This window comes from Aulonocara stuartgranti, assembly GCF_965226115.1.
Source record: "Aulonocara stuartgranti genome assembly, chromosome: 5".
Taxonomy (NCBI): Eukaryota; Metazoa; Chordata; class Actinopteri; order Cichliformes; family Cichlidae; genus Aulonocara; species Aulonocara stuartgranti.
In genome coordinates, this window is record NC_138943.1 from 34,594,655 (window position 1) to 34,611,877 (window position 17,223).

Below are 17,223 nucleotides of genomic sequence, written 5' to 3' on the forward strand. Positions count from 1 at the left end.
AACACATGGGAAAAGGAGAAATAATCACAAGAAAAAATAAATAAATGTGAAATCAAAGGTGACTGTAAAAACCTGTACAAAAAGCAAGGACAAACGAGTATGGGACAAGAGGCATTCTGTCTTTACTGCGGTAAGTCTCAAGCAAACATTTCAAGACATCTGCAGAGGAAGCACATGGAGATGGCAGAGTTGGCATCTAATAAAGCATTGGTTGGAAACTATTTACCTTGCTGTTATTGCTTTGGAATGTTCAGCAAAAAGATCTTATGGAAACATCAGTCGTTGTGCAAAAGTAAAAAAATCATGTGTGGCAGACAGCTCAAAAACCAGACAAAGAAGAGTCCAGAGTTATGCTGCACGCCTGCTTCCATTAAGTTTCATCTGAAAGATGTCAGACTTTATGTCCCAAGTCCTAGGCCACATCCTTAGAAAAAGGCCGGGTCCTTTGAAGGCCAGAAGTGCGAGGCTGTGAAATGGGACGGGCTAGCCTTCAGATTTGCATCACCAGCTGTTCCCACCCTTACCACTTCTCCCCCTCGGTGAAATGATATTCATAAACTCTCACTTATTTTCTCTTCTTTTACGTAAGTATAATAATCAAAATAATGTTTTAACTAGAGATGGCACGATACCACTTTTTTATGTCCGATACCGATATCATAAATTTGGATATCTGCCGATACCGATATGAATCCGATATAGTGATTTTTAATCAACAAAACTGTTTTTTAAATATCTTGCTGCATTTTGTATAAGTTCATACTCAAGTTTAAAACAACAACTACACTAAAGCTATTCTGTTATACCTGTATGCAAAAAAAAAAAAAAATTCATAGTCCAGCAATACTGATCAATCTAATAAACTTAAACCTACACCATCCTCCCTATTCTGGTATTTTAAAGAGTACTTAGCATAAATATTAAGCAACCTAACTAATAGGGTTCCAACTCCCAGCAACAACACAAATAAATAAATAAAAAATAGGGAACCACCCCTCACGCTCCACCTCATGATGCTTAATCGACGTAATCAACCTTAATTTGATGCAGTGTGAAAAAAAATGCACAGAAATCAATTATTTTTCAAGAAATATTAAATAGATTCAACATCTTTCTTCAACAAAATTGCAGACTGCACAGATGGTACCTTCCCAAAGGAAAAAGTACTATAGCTTACTAGGGTATATATATATTAGACTTAATAGTCACTATATACAGTAATTGACTTCTATTCATTTTACATCAAATTAAAACTTTGGGTGTCAGATAATTATTTATTAAAAGCTAGACATTTTAAATGAGAATAAGAAAGAAAAGTATGTCTTTGTGCCCCCTTTTCCCTGTTAATGCCCTATCGGCCCCCCTGGCTAAACTTTGCTAGATCCGCCCCTGCACAGTTACCAGCGTCAGCTACGTAGAAAAAGATCCTCGAGTAGAAAGTAATATTAAATAAATTCTAACAACAGCTGATCAAGCTTAAACGTGCTGCTGTTGTTCAGCCGCTGGTTTCCTCTTTCTGGTGCAAAGTGGGCCAAAAGCAAACTAGAGACACGGACTCGCGACAAAAAAGCAGATCAGCTGATCGTTAAGCAGTTTCATGATTGAAGTAGCAGCAGGAGAGGCAGTCGCTTGTTAAGCTTAACGCAGGAATGCTTTACAAACATTCAGAGATGGACTTACACACTTGCTTTACTTCTCTCGGGATAACTTTGTCGGAGATGAAATGCCGGGTTGCTAGCGAAGCTCCACATGCTATCCAGACCACCGACAGGTCCCGCATGCCACAGCCGCTCTATCACGTGATGCATACTGCTCCGACGTGCTAACGTTCTGAGGTGAGTTACGGCGTGTTGCAAGTTTTGTGAGGTGCTTTCGTGATATTTAATGGATCGGATTACATTTTTTATTTTTCTCCGATATCCGATCCAGTAATTTAGGTCAGTATCGGACCGATACCGATACGTAATATCGGATCGGTCCATCTCTAGTTTTAACATGTTAAATTGTTTGTTTTTTTAAGAAGAACAGCAACATTCATAATAATGACAAGACCAGACCACAGTACTGCAGGATTAACATGAGTGTCCTAGTCCTGGAGTTCTTTTTTTTTTTTTAACCAGGAGAATCCGAGGCCTGATTTTTGGCTAAGCACGGAGTCTCTGGCAGTGTTGCTAAATCTCCTGAACAGGATCGGCAGCATAGTTGGGGTGCCACAATTGAGACCCTGGTGTTTCTTTTCTGGTTGGCAAGTGGAGCATCCTACAGGGTGGTCTCAAGAGTGTTTGGGATGCCTCGTTCTACTGTCCACTACATTGTTCACCGAGTCACAGAAGAAGTGGTGGCCATTCACCACCAGATCATCCACCTCCCAAAGACCCCGAAGGACATGGAGATAGTGTCCTGTGGGTTTGCAGTGCTGGCACGCCACCAAGCTTTTCTGAAAGCGGTGGGTGCAATCAACGGCTGCCACATCCGTATCAAGTCTCCAAGCTGCCCTTATGGTCAAATCAAATCAAATCAAATCACTTTTATTGTCACATCACATGTGCAGGTACATTGGTACAGCACATGTGAGTGAAATTCTTGTGTGCAAGCTTCACAAGGAACAGAGTTGTGCAAAATACAATAATGTAAACAAGCAAAATACAAGAATGGCTACATCTGAAACTAATAAATATATGTACAATATATAATAGTATATGCATTTCTGGATGTGTATACTAAATATTTTTCTACGTGTGTGTGTGTGTGTGTACACATATTTTACAAATTAAATAGAGTCAACAATAAATAAAATATATAAAATATACAGAGTTGAGACATGTGCAAAACAGTGGCATTACTGTACAGTATGGAGTGCATAATGTTAAAGTTCCAGTAGTGGAGGTGAGGTGTCTATGACGTGTTCAGCAGTCTGATGGCCCGATGGAAGAAGCTGTCTCTCAGTCTGCTGGTACGGGACCGGATGCTGCAGAACCTCCTTCCTGATGGAAGTAGTCTGAACAGTTTATGGCTGGGGTGACTGGAGTCCTTGATGATCCTCCCCGCTTTCCTCAGGCAGCGCTTCCTGTAGATGTCTTGGAGGGAGGGAAGCTCACCTCCAATTATCCGTTCAGAGCACCGCACTACTCGCTGGAGAGCTTTGCAGTTGTAGGCGGTGCTGTTGCCATACCAGGTGGTGATGCATCCAGTGAGGATGCTCTCAATGGCACAGCAATAGAAGGTCCTGAGGATGCGGGGGCTCATGCCGAATCTTTTCAGTCTCCTGAGAAAGAAGAGGCGCTGCTGCGCCTTCTTCACTGTTTTGTTTGTGTGTACTGACCACGTAAGATCCTCAGCCAGATGTACACCAAGGAACCGGAAGCTGCTCACTCTCTCCACAGCAGCGCCGTTGATGGTGATGGGGGTGTGTACTTCTCTGCACCTCCGGAAGTCCACTATCAACTCCTTTGTCTTTGCGACGTTGAGGGTGAGATGGTTGTCTTGACACCAGTGGGTCAGGGCGCTGACCTCCTCCCTGTAAGCCGTCTCATCACCATTGGTGATAAGACCCACCACTGTAGTGTCGTCCGCAAACTTCACAATGATGTTGGAGTTGTTAGTGGCTGTGCAGTCGTAGGTGTAGAGTGAGTACAGGAGAGGGCTCAGTACACACCCCTGTGGAGCACCAGTGTTCAGTGTGATGGGGGATGAGGTGATGCTGCCCAGTCTGACCACTTGGCGTCTGTCAGACAGGAAGCTAAGGATCCAGCTGCAGAGGGAGCTGCTCAGTCCTAGATCCTGCAGTTTCCTGTCCAGCTTCGAGGGAACAATGGTATTGAATGCTGAGCTGTAATCTACAAACAGCATTCTCACATACGTGTCTCTCTTCTCCAGGTGTGACAGGGCAGTGTGTAGTGTCAGGGCTATGGCATCATCAGTGGACCTGTTGTGGCGGTATGCGAACTGTAGAGGGTCCAGTGAGTCGGGTAGTGCAGAGCAGATGAAGTCCCTGACCAGCTTCTCAAAGCATTTGCTCACGATGGGGGTCAGGGCTACAGGTCGCCAGTCGTTCAATGAGGAGATGGTGGAGGATTTGGGTACAGGGACGATGGTGGCCATTTTGAAGCAGGCTGGGACTACAGACAGAGAGAGGGAAAGGTTGAAGATGTGCGTGAACACTCCAGCCAGCTGAGCCGCGCATGACTTGAGGACGCGGCCGGGAATCCCGTCCGGACCAGTAGCTTTGCGTGCGTTCACCTTCCTGAAGCACTTCCGCACATCCTCCTCAGACACAGTGTGCGCACTGACGTCATCCGCGGTGCGCACACTGTCTGGTCTCATGGTGTTCGCTGTGTCGAATCTAGCGTAGAATACGTTTAGATCCTCACACAGAGAGGCCGTGGTCTGCGGTGTGCTGGTTTTCCCTCTAAAGTCTGTGATCGTGTTTAGTCCCTGCCACATACTCCGAGGGTTGTCAAACTGTTGCTCCACCCTGTCCCTGTACTCACGTTTGGCTGCTTTGATCGTCTTCCGGAGTTGGTAATGTGCGTGTTTGTAGTCCAATGTGTTCGCGGAGGCAAAGGCGGTGCTCCGTGCCGCGCGAACATCTCCGTTAATCCAGGGTTTTTGATTTGGGAAGGATTTAACTGTTCTGGATGGGACGACATCTTCCACGCATTTCCTGATAAATCCGCAGACTGAGTCTGTGTACTCGTCAATGTCCCTAGCAGCCACGTGAAACATTTCCCAGTCCGCGTGATCAAAACAGTCCCGCAGCGCAGACTCCGATTGGTCCGTCCAACAGTGCACCGCCCTCCGGGTTGGAGCTTCCTGTTTCAGCTTCTGCCTGTAGGCGGGCAGGAGCAGGATGGAGCGGTGATCTGATTGGAGCGGTGATCAGTGCTATGGAAACAGTTTCTTGTTACTATCTATCATCTTTTGCAGGTGGTTTGTGACCATCAGGGCCACTTTATTGACACGTACGTGGGCTGGCCTGGGTCGGTGCATTTCATCCCCGCAGATGGAGGGTACCCATGCCTCCAACTTTCATCATTCCAGGGCATGCTCTATTATAAAGAGACAACAATGGCGGACGAAGCGGGAGTGAAAAGCTACTGAAGGGGTAACACTCCAAAACGAGCCACTGAAAGCTGTGCTAAATGTCTGCAAATGCATCACAAAATCCCAAAGTTTGATATTGAAGGTTCATTTGGACGTGTGTTTGAATAATTACAACATTTGTATAACACCATACAGCACAGGTGTCGAACTCCAGGCTTTAACAAGCCTGCCCTTGTAGCTTCTTATTGGTAAAGCACTCCTGAACCAGGTAATCAGCAGCAGGTAGGGCAGGGATAACTCAAAAACAAGCAGGATGCTGGCCCTCGAGGACTGGAGTTTGACACCCCTGCCATACAGGAACGTTTGTCACTTTTGAGGCTTTTACAACATTCAGTACAATATATCCTCTGAAATGGCAAAAATAAATGGTTGTTACTTTTTATTTTACTTGCTCGCATGTTGTATTTTCACTTGTTTGGTTTCCTATTCGCTTGTCTGTCCCTCACACCCATCTCACTACTATGTTCTGGAAATCACTAACATCAGAAATATGACTTCACTTTCTCTTTTCAAATCCTCACTCAAGACTCATCAGTTTAAATTTGCTTTCAATCCACAAATGTAACAGCAGTGTCCCATTTTAACCAGTTATGTTTCTGGTTTCTGTATTTTACTGTTTGCAATGTTGTGCAGAGTACTTGAGTGCCATAGAGGCCCCTTCAATTAAAATGATAACAGATCTATTAATACTTTTGTTTGTTCTCAGGAGCTTCATAGAAGAGAAGCTGGTCTGCAGAAGAGACTCGTGCTGTAGGGGGGGGAAGCAAACAAACCCCCAAAAACACTTGAAAAAGATTCACAGAAGGTGGCAGAGTTCCTGGCAAGTCAGACTGTATTGAGTTTATTGAAGCTTCACCAAAAGAACTTGGACAAAGGACATGGAAAGCAGTTAAGTTCCATGTCAAAAAAAGAATTACAGCACTCAGGGACCAGAATTATAGAGGTAAAATCAAAGAGTAGTCAGAAACTGCTAATTATACCCTTGACTCCAGAGGATTAAAAGCACCTCCTGTAAAAGATCAGTTTTCACTGTAAACTACGTTCCTGAAATATTACAGCAATTGTACAGTGTATTGCAACGAGGCAACCAAGAGTGAAGATTAAACCCAAAGTTGCACATTTTTTCATTTTTGGGTAGGGACAAAGATGGATTTGAGGTCAAATTAATCAATTTATTCAAAGGTGAGATACTAAGATACTTGAAGATTTTTGGTATACTCATAAGTTTAACCACTGTGGTAGATTAATGTTGACATTTCCTATTTTTTTATAAGGTCAAGGAGTGTTTAGTAGGTGGCTACCTTGTGAAATATTGTGGAGATGTCATAAGCAAGAAGGAACATGGAAGACTAACGGTGCATACACACTGAATGCGATAGAAGCGACCAAAAAGCGCACCTCGCTTGCACAGTCGCACCTCGAAGCGTGTCCAAGGCAAACTGGTCGCACTTTAAAATATGCAATTTTTGATGGCAGCTATCAATCTAGCGTTTGAAGAGAGAGTCTCCCTTCTCTATTTACTGTGGAGAGCAGAGCAGCGGCGTAAAGGACGTCCTCGCCATACCTGGGTCCATCAGCTCCTCCAGGTCCTCCAGAAGCGTGAGCAGTTTGGTGAGTTTCACCACTTGCTCCAGGAGCTGCGTCTGGATGACGCTTTCAGCTGTACCACCGTCTGTCCCTCGCCCAGTTTGAGGAGCTGCTGTCCCGCGTCAGCCTCTACCTGGTGGAGAAGACTGTGGAGCCCAGCCCCATGTCTTTGTGGCTAATGAAGCATTCCCGCTGTGGCGGGAGCTCATGAGGCTTTTCCCTGGACGCCTCCTTCCATTAAAGAAGAGGATCTTCAACTATCGCCTCTCCAGGGTCTGGCTGGTAGTGGAGTGTGTCTTCAGTATCCTCTCCTCACAGTGGAGGTTGTATCGGCGCTCCATGGAGCTCCGTCCTGAAGTTGCGGAGAAGTGTGTGAAGGCGACGTGTGTTCTCCATAATTTTCTGCGCTGTTTGGTAGAAAGGGGCACCTGCTGTGAGGGGTGTGGCACCTGCTGTGAGGGGAGGGGCACATCGCAAATAATCCCCCAGAATAACAGAAGTACGTGTATATGTAGTTATTTTCATCAGACAAAATGGGATGAACGCATTTACATTTACACTACACTAATTTTGTCTCCCCTATTCATTTGTAATACCTGATTTTTTTTTTTTTTTTACCTGAAACTGTGCAGCAGGGATCCCAAAGGCATTCTCTCTAACTCTCCGGGCACGAGATAGGTGATAATATCCTCCTTAGCTGGGTAAGGCCTTTTTTTTTATTTTATGACCATTGCGTCCTGTTTCAGAGTTGGTGTGTCCACAGTGAGCCAGATCATCCCCCAGGTAGCGACGGCCATCTGGGACTGTCTAGTGGATGATTTCATGGCTATGCCTTCAACTGCAGACTGGCGATCCATTGCAGAGGGATTCCAGGAGCGCTGGAACTTCCCTCTCTGCTGTGGAGCTCTGGATGGGAAGCACGTCCAGGCGAAGGCACCCCCAACTCAGGATCCATGTTCCACAACTACAAGGGAACTTTTTCCATTGTTCTCCTTTCGGTTGTGGATGCAGGGTATCGCTTCCGCGTGCGTCATTGATGTTGGGGGGTATGGGAGGACCAGCGACGATGGTATTCTGGTCAACTGCACCTTTGGTCAGGCTCTTCGGGCTGGGACTCTCCATCTGCCTCCTGACCAGCCTATACATGGTGGAGCACACAGTGGGGCCTAGCCCCATGTCTTTGTGGCTGATGAAGCATTCCCGCTGTGGCGGGAGCTCATGAGGCTTTTCCCTGGACGCCTCCTTCCATTAAAGAAGAGGATCTTCAACTAGCGCCTCTCCAGGGCCTGGCTGGTAGTGGAGTGTGTCTTCAGTATCCTCTCCTCACAGTGGAGGTTGTAATGGCACTCCATGGAGCTCAGTCCTGAAGTTGCAGAGAAGTGTGTGAAGGCGACGTATGTTCTCCACTATTCTGCGCTGTTTGGACGAGAGAGGGGCACCTGCTGTGAGGGGTGTGGCACCTGCTGTGGTGGAGCCGTTGCCAGGCCTGGGTCGTATAGCAGCCAACAACTCCTCCAGAGAGGTTGTCCCGGTGAAGGAGAAGTTCATGGCCCATTTTTGTTCTGTTAATGCCAGTGGAATGAAACTTCCCAAAGGTGTGTATTTTTGTCAGATTTTTTAATTTTCAACATCAGCTCCTTAATAATGTCAATAATATTCACTATACACTGAATAGTTCCTCTTGGTTCTATCGTGGCCATTTGTGGCCAATTGAAACCCATTATAACCACCTTTTTTGATTCCTTGTTACTGACAGTACTATATCATGCAATTTAGGTAAAATTGCTTTCATTCTAAAGTCAACACATGAAAATTGTAGTTTTTAATGTTTTTTACCAAATGACATCATTTACCCATTTTTGGCCAAGCAAGCAATTTCATGTAATATTCTGAGTTTCTAGTAGCAGCCTTTGATGGCCTACCACACTCCAATGGACCAAAATAATGAAACAATTTTGACATAGGTTTGATCTTAAGGATCTAATAGTTTGTGTTTATGCATGACATTGCAGTACAAACATGTATTTGCAAGATAGACTGGAATAAATTCAAACATTACATAGGCTGCAGTGAATTTCTGTGGATGCAGGATATTGAGCTTTGAGGTTCCCAGTCACTTAGCTTTGAAGCACATGCTAAAAGCACTTTTACTCTTGTATTTTTCATCAAAAGATACCATACCCAAAATATTAACTCTAGAAATAAAAACAAAAACAAAAAAAACCCCAATCACAGGACATTTTGCAGAGTTCAAACCTGCAGCTGCAGCTGGAGCGCAAACAACAAACACTGTTTGTAAACGTGTCCTGGAGTTTCTGCAGGTGCAGACAGAGCTACTGCTGTAAGTAAGCCTAACAGCTTCCAGATCATTTATTCTGGCAATATGGCAAGAAGGTCATCACTGCTTCAAGCACTGCCTATATGATCTGGTCAGAGAGCAAGGACAGCAGCAGTCATCTGTCCTTGAAGAAAATACATCTGCCCAAGATGAAGAAACCTCCTCTCCAGAAGATGAGGGGACAATCTTCAAAGAGGCTGACTGCATCACCACTGATGAGTTCTAGCCAGTGCCCGAATCCTCTTCTTTGGGGGAGGATTGGGGTTGGGGGGCATGGAGGTGGAGCCCCCCCCCCCAATGATTGGAGGGCTCCACTCACTCCACTCCACTCCAGACCACTGGAGGGCTCCACTCACACCCAGTTCTCAGGAAGTGTTGTTGTTGTGTTTTGGAGTGAAAGTGTTGAGTTCTGTGGTGATGAGCAATAAACGAGCAGTGTTTATTGAGAGCTCTCGTGTCGTCTGCGTTTACCTCCACATTGGTGACCCCTGACTCGAACATGCTGCAGTCCGATGGTGGCGCAGACTCCGCTCTGGATGCATTAGCAGCGCCAGCCCTCTGCCTCCGGCTGCAGCTACGTTTGCTGTGTCGCAAACGTCCTACCTTGTCAGAACACCGGACTTTTGGCTTCACAATCCCCCGTCATGGTTCGTGCACGTGGAGGCCCAGTTCTCCCTTCGTGACATCTCGGCTGACGACACGAAATATCACCACGTGGTGGCTTTTTTCGACCCGCTAGCAACCCGTCGTGCGTTGACGCTCCTCCGGGACCCACCCACCCGAGTACGCCACTCCTAAGGAGCTTCTTCTTCGGTGCTATACCCTCACCGACGCAGAGCGAGCCGAGAAGCTCCTCTCCCTCTCAGGCCTGGGTGGTGGTACGGCTCTCGAACTGATGGCGCACATGCTGTCCTTTCTCGGACCGGACGACGGGGGATTTCTCTTCGCCCACATTTTCCTCAGACAGCTGCCGGCGTTCGTGAGAGCCGGCCTCGCCAACTCTCCGCTTCCGGGCACGAAGGATTATCGCTCCCTGGCTGAGGACACGGATCGTATTCAAGTATTTATTTTTATTGTCATTGTCAAAGAACAATGAAATTGCGTTCTCCGGCTCAATATTGAGCTCTTTTATTTGGTCACTAAATTGCCTCACTGGCCACTAACACACCATGTGTGACATTGCTTTTGGCCATTCATCTCCTCCTCCCCCCCCCAAACAAAAGAAAGAATAAATACATAAATAAATAAAGTAAAAATAAATCATTGTAACAGTTACTGTTACTGACCTGCAATGATGATAAAAAAACATATTAGGTTTCACCATTTATATGCTAAAAGATGTGAACTTTATTACTATTTTTACTATAATAATACATAACCTGACTGGTATTCAAAGGGTATAATATCAGAATTTGAATTATATTTTGGTTTTTATGACTAGAAGCGGTGCTAATTTAAAAAATCAAGTCAATGAAAGTAGAAAAATGTTTTAATATATATGAATTTTATAGCATTTTGTAAATGTAAACAGGGGGTGGCCATTTTTGGCCACGAACAAGCTGAGAGGGATTTTTTTTTTGTTTTTCTCTCACTGCACAAAAAAATAAAGATGCATAAAACTCATTGATACTTTTAATTATTGCTATGCATCTAACCTCCATCATGGTTAGAAAATAAATCAGTTTGCATGTATTATTTAGAAAAAAATGGGGATTTTATGCTTTTATCCCTATGTAAATCATTACAATTATGTGATTTAACTGGTATTTAAAGGGTTAAAATTATGAATTTGATTGAAATTTTGATTTTCATGAACAGCCCTGATGCTAATCTAAAAAATCATGTAAAAAAAACTGGACATTTATAGCATTTTGTAAATGTAAACAAGGGGTGGCCACTTTTGGCCACGAACAGTCTGAAAGGTTTTTTTTATGTTTTTCTGCCACTGCAGAAAAAAACAATGTTGCATAAATGTCATTGATGGTGTTAATTATTGCTATGCATCTAACCTTCATCGTGGTTAGCAAATAAATCAGATGGCATGTATTATTTAGAAAAAAAACTGGGATTTTATGATTTTCTCTATTTATGAGTTGTTATGATTATGTGCTCTAACTGGTATTTAAAGGGTTAAATTTCAGAATTTTAATGAAATTTTGATTTTGATGAACAGCCCTGATGCTAGTCTAAAAAATCATGTAAAAAAAACTGAAGTTACTTAAAAGCTTTATGCAAAAAAAAATGGCAACAAAACAAAATTAATAAAAAATTACAGACCTAATCTGTAGGTGGCCACTTGTGGCCACGAACAAGCTGAAAGGGTGGTGTTTTTGAACAGATTCAGAGGGTTAATAAATGCAGCTTGCCTCCAAAATAAACTAACCTCTCTTTATTCTCTTAAATAATTGGTCTTCACTATGTTCCTATATAGTACAGGGCTCTAGAGTGCGACCAATTTGGTTGTTGCGGCGTGACTTAAAGCTGGAGTTCAGATTTTTCCAACTCGAGCAGTAGACGTGAATGCACAAAATGCACCACACAAACTGCAGTGCGTATTTTCGTCCCGCTAATTGTTCGCGTGAATCAGGCAAAAAAGCGTTTTCACGACGCCAATCTGCTTCTGAAGTTTCGCGAGACCCCAGTTCGCGCTTCATCGCGCTCCTCCATTGACTTTACATGTAAACGTGAAGCTCTGGTCGCTTCTATCGCGTTCGGTGTGTATGCACCGTAAGATTGTACCATGATGCCTTGAAGGTCTTTCTGTTCGAATTTCAATAAAATGGAAAACAATTATGGTATGTAAATTAGAGTAATTTATGCAAAGCATACTTTTTGCAAATGTTATGACGACCACATTAAGACAAACTGCTAGTTTGTTGAAAATCCATATAATTAAAAATGTAATCGAATTTATTCTGCCTGTTCATAAAGTTTGTCATTTTATGTCTTGCAATTTTTTTTGTTTCAGCACTTATACAGCCAGAGAGGATGACTCCTTGGCCAGACTTGTTAATGATGATCATGTGAGTCCAAACAGCAAAATAAAGACCATTACTATGAATGGACAGCCTCATCTCTGTTTATTTGCAGTAACAGACATCAAGCCGGGGGAAGACATAACGTGCAACTATGGAGACTCTGACTGGCCATGGAGAGTAAAAGGTACATATTTAACTAGACAGACAAAAGACAGTGTTGATTGGATGTTGATAGTGAGGGTGATAGACAGTTTTTACAGTGCTGGTTAATGCAGTGGTTCCCAAACTTTTTTTGCTAGGCCCCCCTTTGTTCACCCCCACCCTCCCCGGCACAAACACATCCTCCAACCACACACACACCCATTTGTTTTATTTCACACTTCACCTTTTATTTAAACGATTGAAGTAAATTGCAATAAATTACAGGTAGCAATAAAATAAACTTATGCTACATCTACACGGGCATTTTTGAAAACGCAGCTTTTCTATGCATTTAGGGCTTTTCGTCCACACGTAAACAGCATTTCGGACAATCGAAAACAGATTTTTAAAAACTCGTGCCAGGGTGGAGATTTGAGGACTCTGTTTTTGCGTTTACCTGTGGACAAGGGATATAGAGATTTAGTCACGCAACATCAAAAGTTTGTGCCTTTTTTGATGTCACACTGGGCGCCACCTTATTGTTTACATGAGATTAATTTCTACAATGGCGCATATGGACAAAATTCTCTTGCTGTTAATCTTGCTCAGCAGTTTTGTTTGTTTTTTGTTTTTTTAAAACCACGTAGATAGACACACAGTTACTGTTCCTCCATTTAGAAAAACAGGCCTCACAGTGAACTTCTACATTCAACACAAACACTTTCAAAATCCAAATCCCGACCAAATTCATTTTTTTTAAAAATTAAATTTATGTACACTGTATGCATTTTGTCCATTCTTAAGTTGTGAGTCTACACCAACCATATTTCACAGCGCTGTGACTTATGAATCACTCAGACTAATGTCAAATTTTCAGTCTCCTTTTTGACCAACTCTAACCAAGAGAGTCAGTGAGACAAAATCCAAAATACCGTCTTTAGTTATTAACATTTGAGATGAAGGCACTTGAAAAGCAACACAAAATTAGCTGGCTTTCCAGAAAAGCAAACTTTTCAGAGAGGGTCCCCCCAAACGGAAAATCTCCATTTTCATACCCGTGTATGTAGCCTTGACAAAGCCAATAACAGAAAAACAATCTTTATGGTGCAATTATTTTACGTGTAGTTGTTTTGCCCCCCCTATTTAACAATACTCAACGTTGCTATCATTAACTTTAAAAATAAATATATGAATAAAAATGCCTCTGTGCAAAATGGGTTTAAAAACAGACGACTGTGGGATACGGTTTGTCTGTAATTTGGACGGGGGAACAGATTGTGCCAGCATCAGCCAGATATTATTTGTATCCCACTGTAACTTTACTGTATAAAGAGCAAACATCTCCAGAATTTCCGGAGCGGTTAGTCTTTATATGTTTTTGTGAACTAAAAATCAAGAGATACTGTTTGTCCGTGATTTGGATAGCCCAGAGTGCAGGGGAAATGAATTCTGTCAGGGATACCTACCTTGGCACCACCATTGTGCAGCTGAAGCCAAAGGCAAGATATGCTTCATCGTAAGGCTCCTGGCTACACACAAACAGCCAAGCATTGATGCAATGAGGAACAGACTTTTTAGCATGTCCAGTGTTTGTCATCTTAACTTCACTGTCTGCTTATAACATGCAAAACTAAATATAAATTAAAATTAAAAAAAAAAAAAAGAAAAAAAAAAAGAAGTTTGAGCAGTTTCTGATCCACAACATATAAATGAGCAGCACACTGATACAAAGACTGACAGTAACAGAGTAAGACTAATTTTTCCAACCTTACAGTATCCCCTCATTCATTTTATGATATAGGCAAACCTCCCCCCCAGTGATTCTTTCACTTGTCGCTTACTCCCACCAACAGCGACAGCAGACTGTAGTTCTTAAAAGGCCAGAGTAGCCTGGCAAACATCAAGAGATCTTCTTTAGCAGACAACAGATGATGGCAATTAGTATCAGCTAGCCTAATTAATGTCAAATCTCTGAGAAGGTAGACCCAGAGGAAACCAGACAAGCCTGTTACTGCTGCTCTGTCGACCAGCACACAAACTGTTTGAGCCTTCTGATGGAAGCTGCAGGTAGCAGATCCTGTGGTACCAAAATTATAAATAAAAATCCACTATCAGAGTTTATACAAGTGGCAGTTGTAAGAAACAAGTCACTATACAGTCAATGTCCCATAATATTTAAATTTAGTCTTTAGACTCCGAAATGCCTCACCTAACAATCTTTGCTGTAACGTGGCATAATATCCTTGTTATGTCATCACATCTATCACTTTAGGCAATCATGTTCTGAATGTTACAGTGTGATGAGATTACATTGTGTGGGTTAGGATGATCAGGGTCAGTGCCATTCCTGGCTTTTTTTATTAAAGCTAAAATGCGCTCTGTTTCAGAGCAGGAGGTATAACTAAATAAAATAGAAAATATTCAGATTCAGAGCATTGGAAGACTCAGGAGGGGAGAAAACACACACACACACACACACACACACACACACCATGGTCAGCCATTTGCCTGACCCATAAAAACAAAATTTTCCTACAGCTTGTTCTTAAATCTTGCTAAACAGCAGCTTAATGCCAAGGCTGCTGTCTGTGACACCCTGCCAAAAATCACGTGCACGGTTTGTTGGCTTTGCATAAAGGCGTATCTGTTGTGCAAAAAGATTAACCTTAATGTGACCATCATAGCATATCACACGCATATGTTTGCATTATTTATTTAAAAATTATTTTGACAAAACTTTGTGCTGTTGAAATTTGACCTTCATGTTTAAATTATGGCACAGCTGGTAGATTTAAATCTAGTCATGAGGAGATGAGGACCTAGAATGCAGTTACCTAAGCAGGATTGGATGGAAAAACAAAAGGCAAACAAATCTTTAAGGTGAAAAAACTCTTAACATGTGACCAACAGCATAACAACCCCACAGATGGCAAAATGTGAAGACACAGGGGAAGAGACAAGGAAAGAGACATGAGAAACACTGGGGGTTTAAATAGACATGTGAGGTAATCAGGAAGACTAAGCATAGCTGGGGACACAAGGCACAGGTGAACAGAATCAAGATAACAAGACAACAGCACAAGAGATTGAGGACTACTGAAATAATGAAAAGGAGGTAAGAAAACATGAACACATTAAACACAGCGAAGGAGACCTGACCACAGATCTCGAGGAGCACAGGGGAGGCAGGAGTAAACGGAAAAACTTTAGAAAATGAAATATAAAAAATCCATACAAAATATAATATTTTAAAATCTCTTCATATGAAGAACAGAATTAAAGCAGAAACTCTATCCAAGTGAAACATGGCACAGAAAACCAGAACTTTAAAAGAACTACATATTCAAAAGAAACGAGGAATAAATTCTTGTATACTTGAACTCAAAAGAAAATTAAAACTTAAAAATCCATTTTTCCTATTTGTTCTGTATTTGTTTATACATTCCCCAAAATGTGATTGAAGTGTACTTTAAGCTTTAATTTAAAGGGTTTAGCAAAAGGCTCAAAAGTCCCGGGATAATAGAACATAATTTGACATATAATTTCTTTAGGGATTAAAAAGTATTCTGGTTGTGAGGATTGGTTTAAATTCTTTGCAGTCAATGGGGCTAAATTACAAACACTGCTTATATACAAATCATGTATATGAATGTTTCATGCACTAATTGATAACGCATGAATATTTAACTACAAATTTATAAGTGCCTATGACCATGTGTACGAAGAAAATAAGAATTTTTAATCATTAAGCTGTCCATCACCAAAAATAATGAAGTTAATATTACACAAAGTCAAATTCTCGGAATTGTAATTAAATTATCAAAAATTAAACTGCATGAAGGGGAAAAAAATACTAAATTAAAATGTGTGGGTTCTAACGTTTAAACATTCAAATATCCATTATCTTACCATATAATTATTTAGAACTGACTTTTACCGTTGTTGTTGGATATCATTACATATTGTCTTATTGGCACTGTCCCACAGATGTGAATGAGAATATGTCCCCACTGCAGCCAGTTTCTCAGCTTGGACCAAGAGATCAGCTGCTCCTTGTCCTCTGCCTGTTATGGTATGCAGTGTTGCCAACTCCTCAGTAAGGAAAATCGCTATTTGCTGTCTTAAAAGTCGCTAGAAGTCGCTAAATGATGTCATCGCCTAATTTGCATAACTGGTCATGCTAATATAATTGTAACCTACGTTGTAGGAGAGAAAAATAACATCGTGGAAGAGACAAAGTGAGCTAAAAACGTCCTAAATGTATTTAGAATTTATTTAGAACTACAGATTAAATTTCTTTTAGCAATTATTGTTTGTTTTTTTTTAATGTCACAATTCCAACCCTGCTCCTTTATCCGGGCTTTGACCAGCAAAAGTGGACCGCCAATAGGCACTCTGGTGGAGTAACTTGGTGTGTGTGTGTTTATAAGTAGTTTTAAACCTTGTGACCCACAAAACAACATAACAGTAAAAGAAGAACTGACTGCATTACAGTCAGTACGGGAGTAGTGGCTTTGCTCATGCGCAATTCATTTGCAGTAGTGATGTGCGATACCACTGATTTCCTGTCCGATCCGATACCAAGTAATATTAAGGGTGGTATCGACGATACTACTCCAATACCGATACTGTGTACAAAAACTTATTTTATTTATTGTATCTCAAATTATAGCGTCATAATGATTACAGGACATCAGATTACTTGTTCTTATCACTTAATAATGCAGGGTTCATCATATAGAAATAAAAAAAACTTAAGTTGTGCGCTATTTGAACACCTTGCCTGCCTGCAGCACGAAAGGACTCTGTGAGAGACTCTGTCTCGCCCTAGCAGCACCTGTCCCTCTCATCCTCTTCAGTTCACCTCAACATACACTCGTCATATTCTGTGATATTTACTCTGAGGTGTTTGACAAGGTTAGTGATGTTGCCACAACCATACATGCCAACCCTCCCAATTTTTCCGGGACAATCCCGAATTTCAGTGCCCCTCCCGAAAATCTCCCGGAGCCACCATTCTCCTGAATTTTTCCAGATTTTTCACCTGGACAACAAAATTGAAAAACCATATCGCAG

General features: G+C 42.1%; 1 long non-coding RNA gene across 1 annotated transcript; it reads left to right on the forward strand.

Moving 5' to 3' along the window:
• The first annotated feature begins 4,935 nt into the window (after positions 1 to 4,935).
• Positions 4,936 to 14,248, forward strand: LOC309706804. Its single transcript, XR_014276802.1, has 3 exons — positions 4,936 to 5,991; positions 11,997 to 12,051; positions 12,119 to 14,248. It is a non-coding gene; the product is annotated as an uncharacterized lncRNA (long non-coding RNA).
• The last annotated feature ends 2,975 nt before the right edge of the window (positions 14,249 to 17,223 follow it).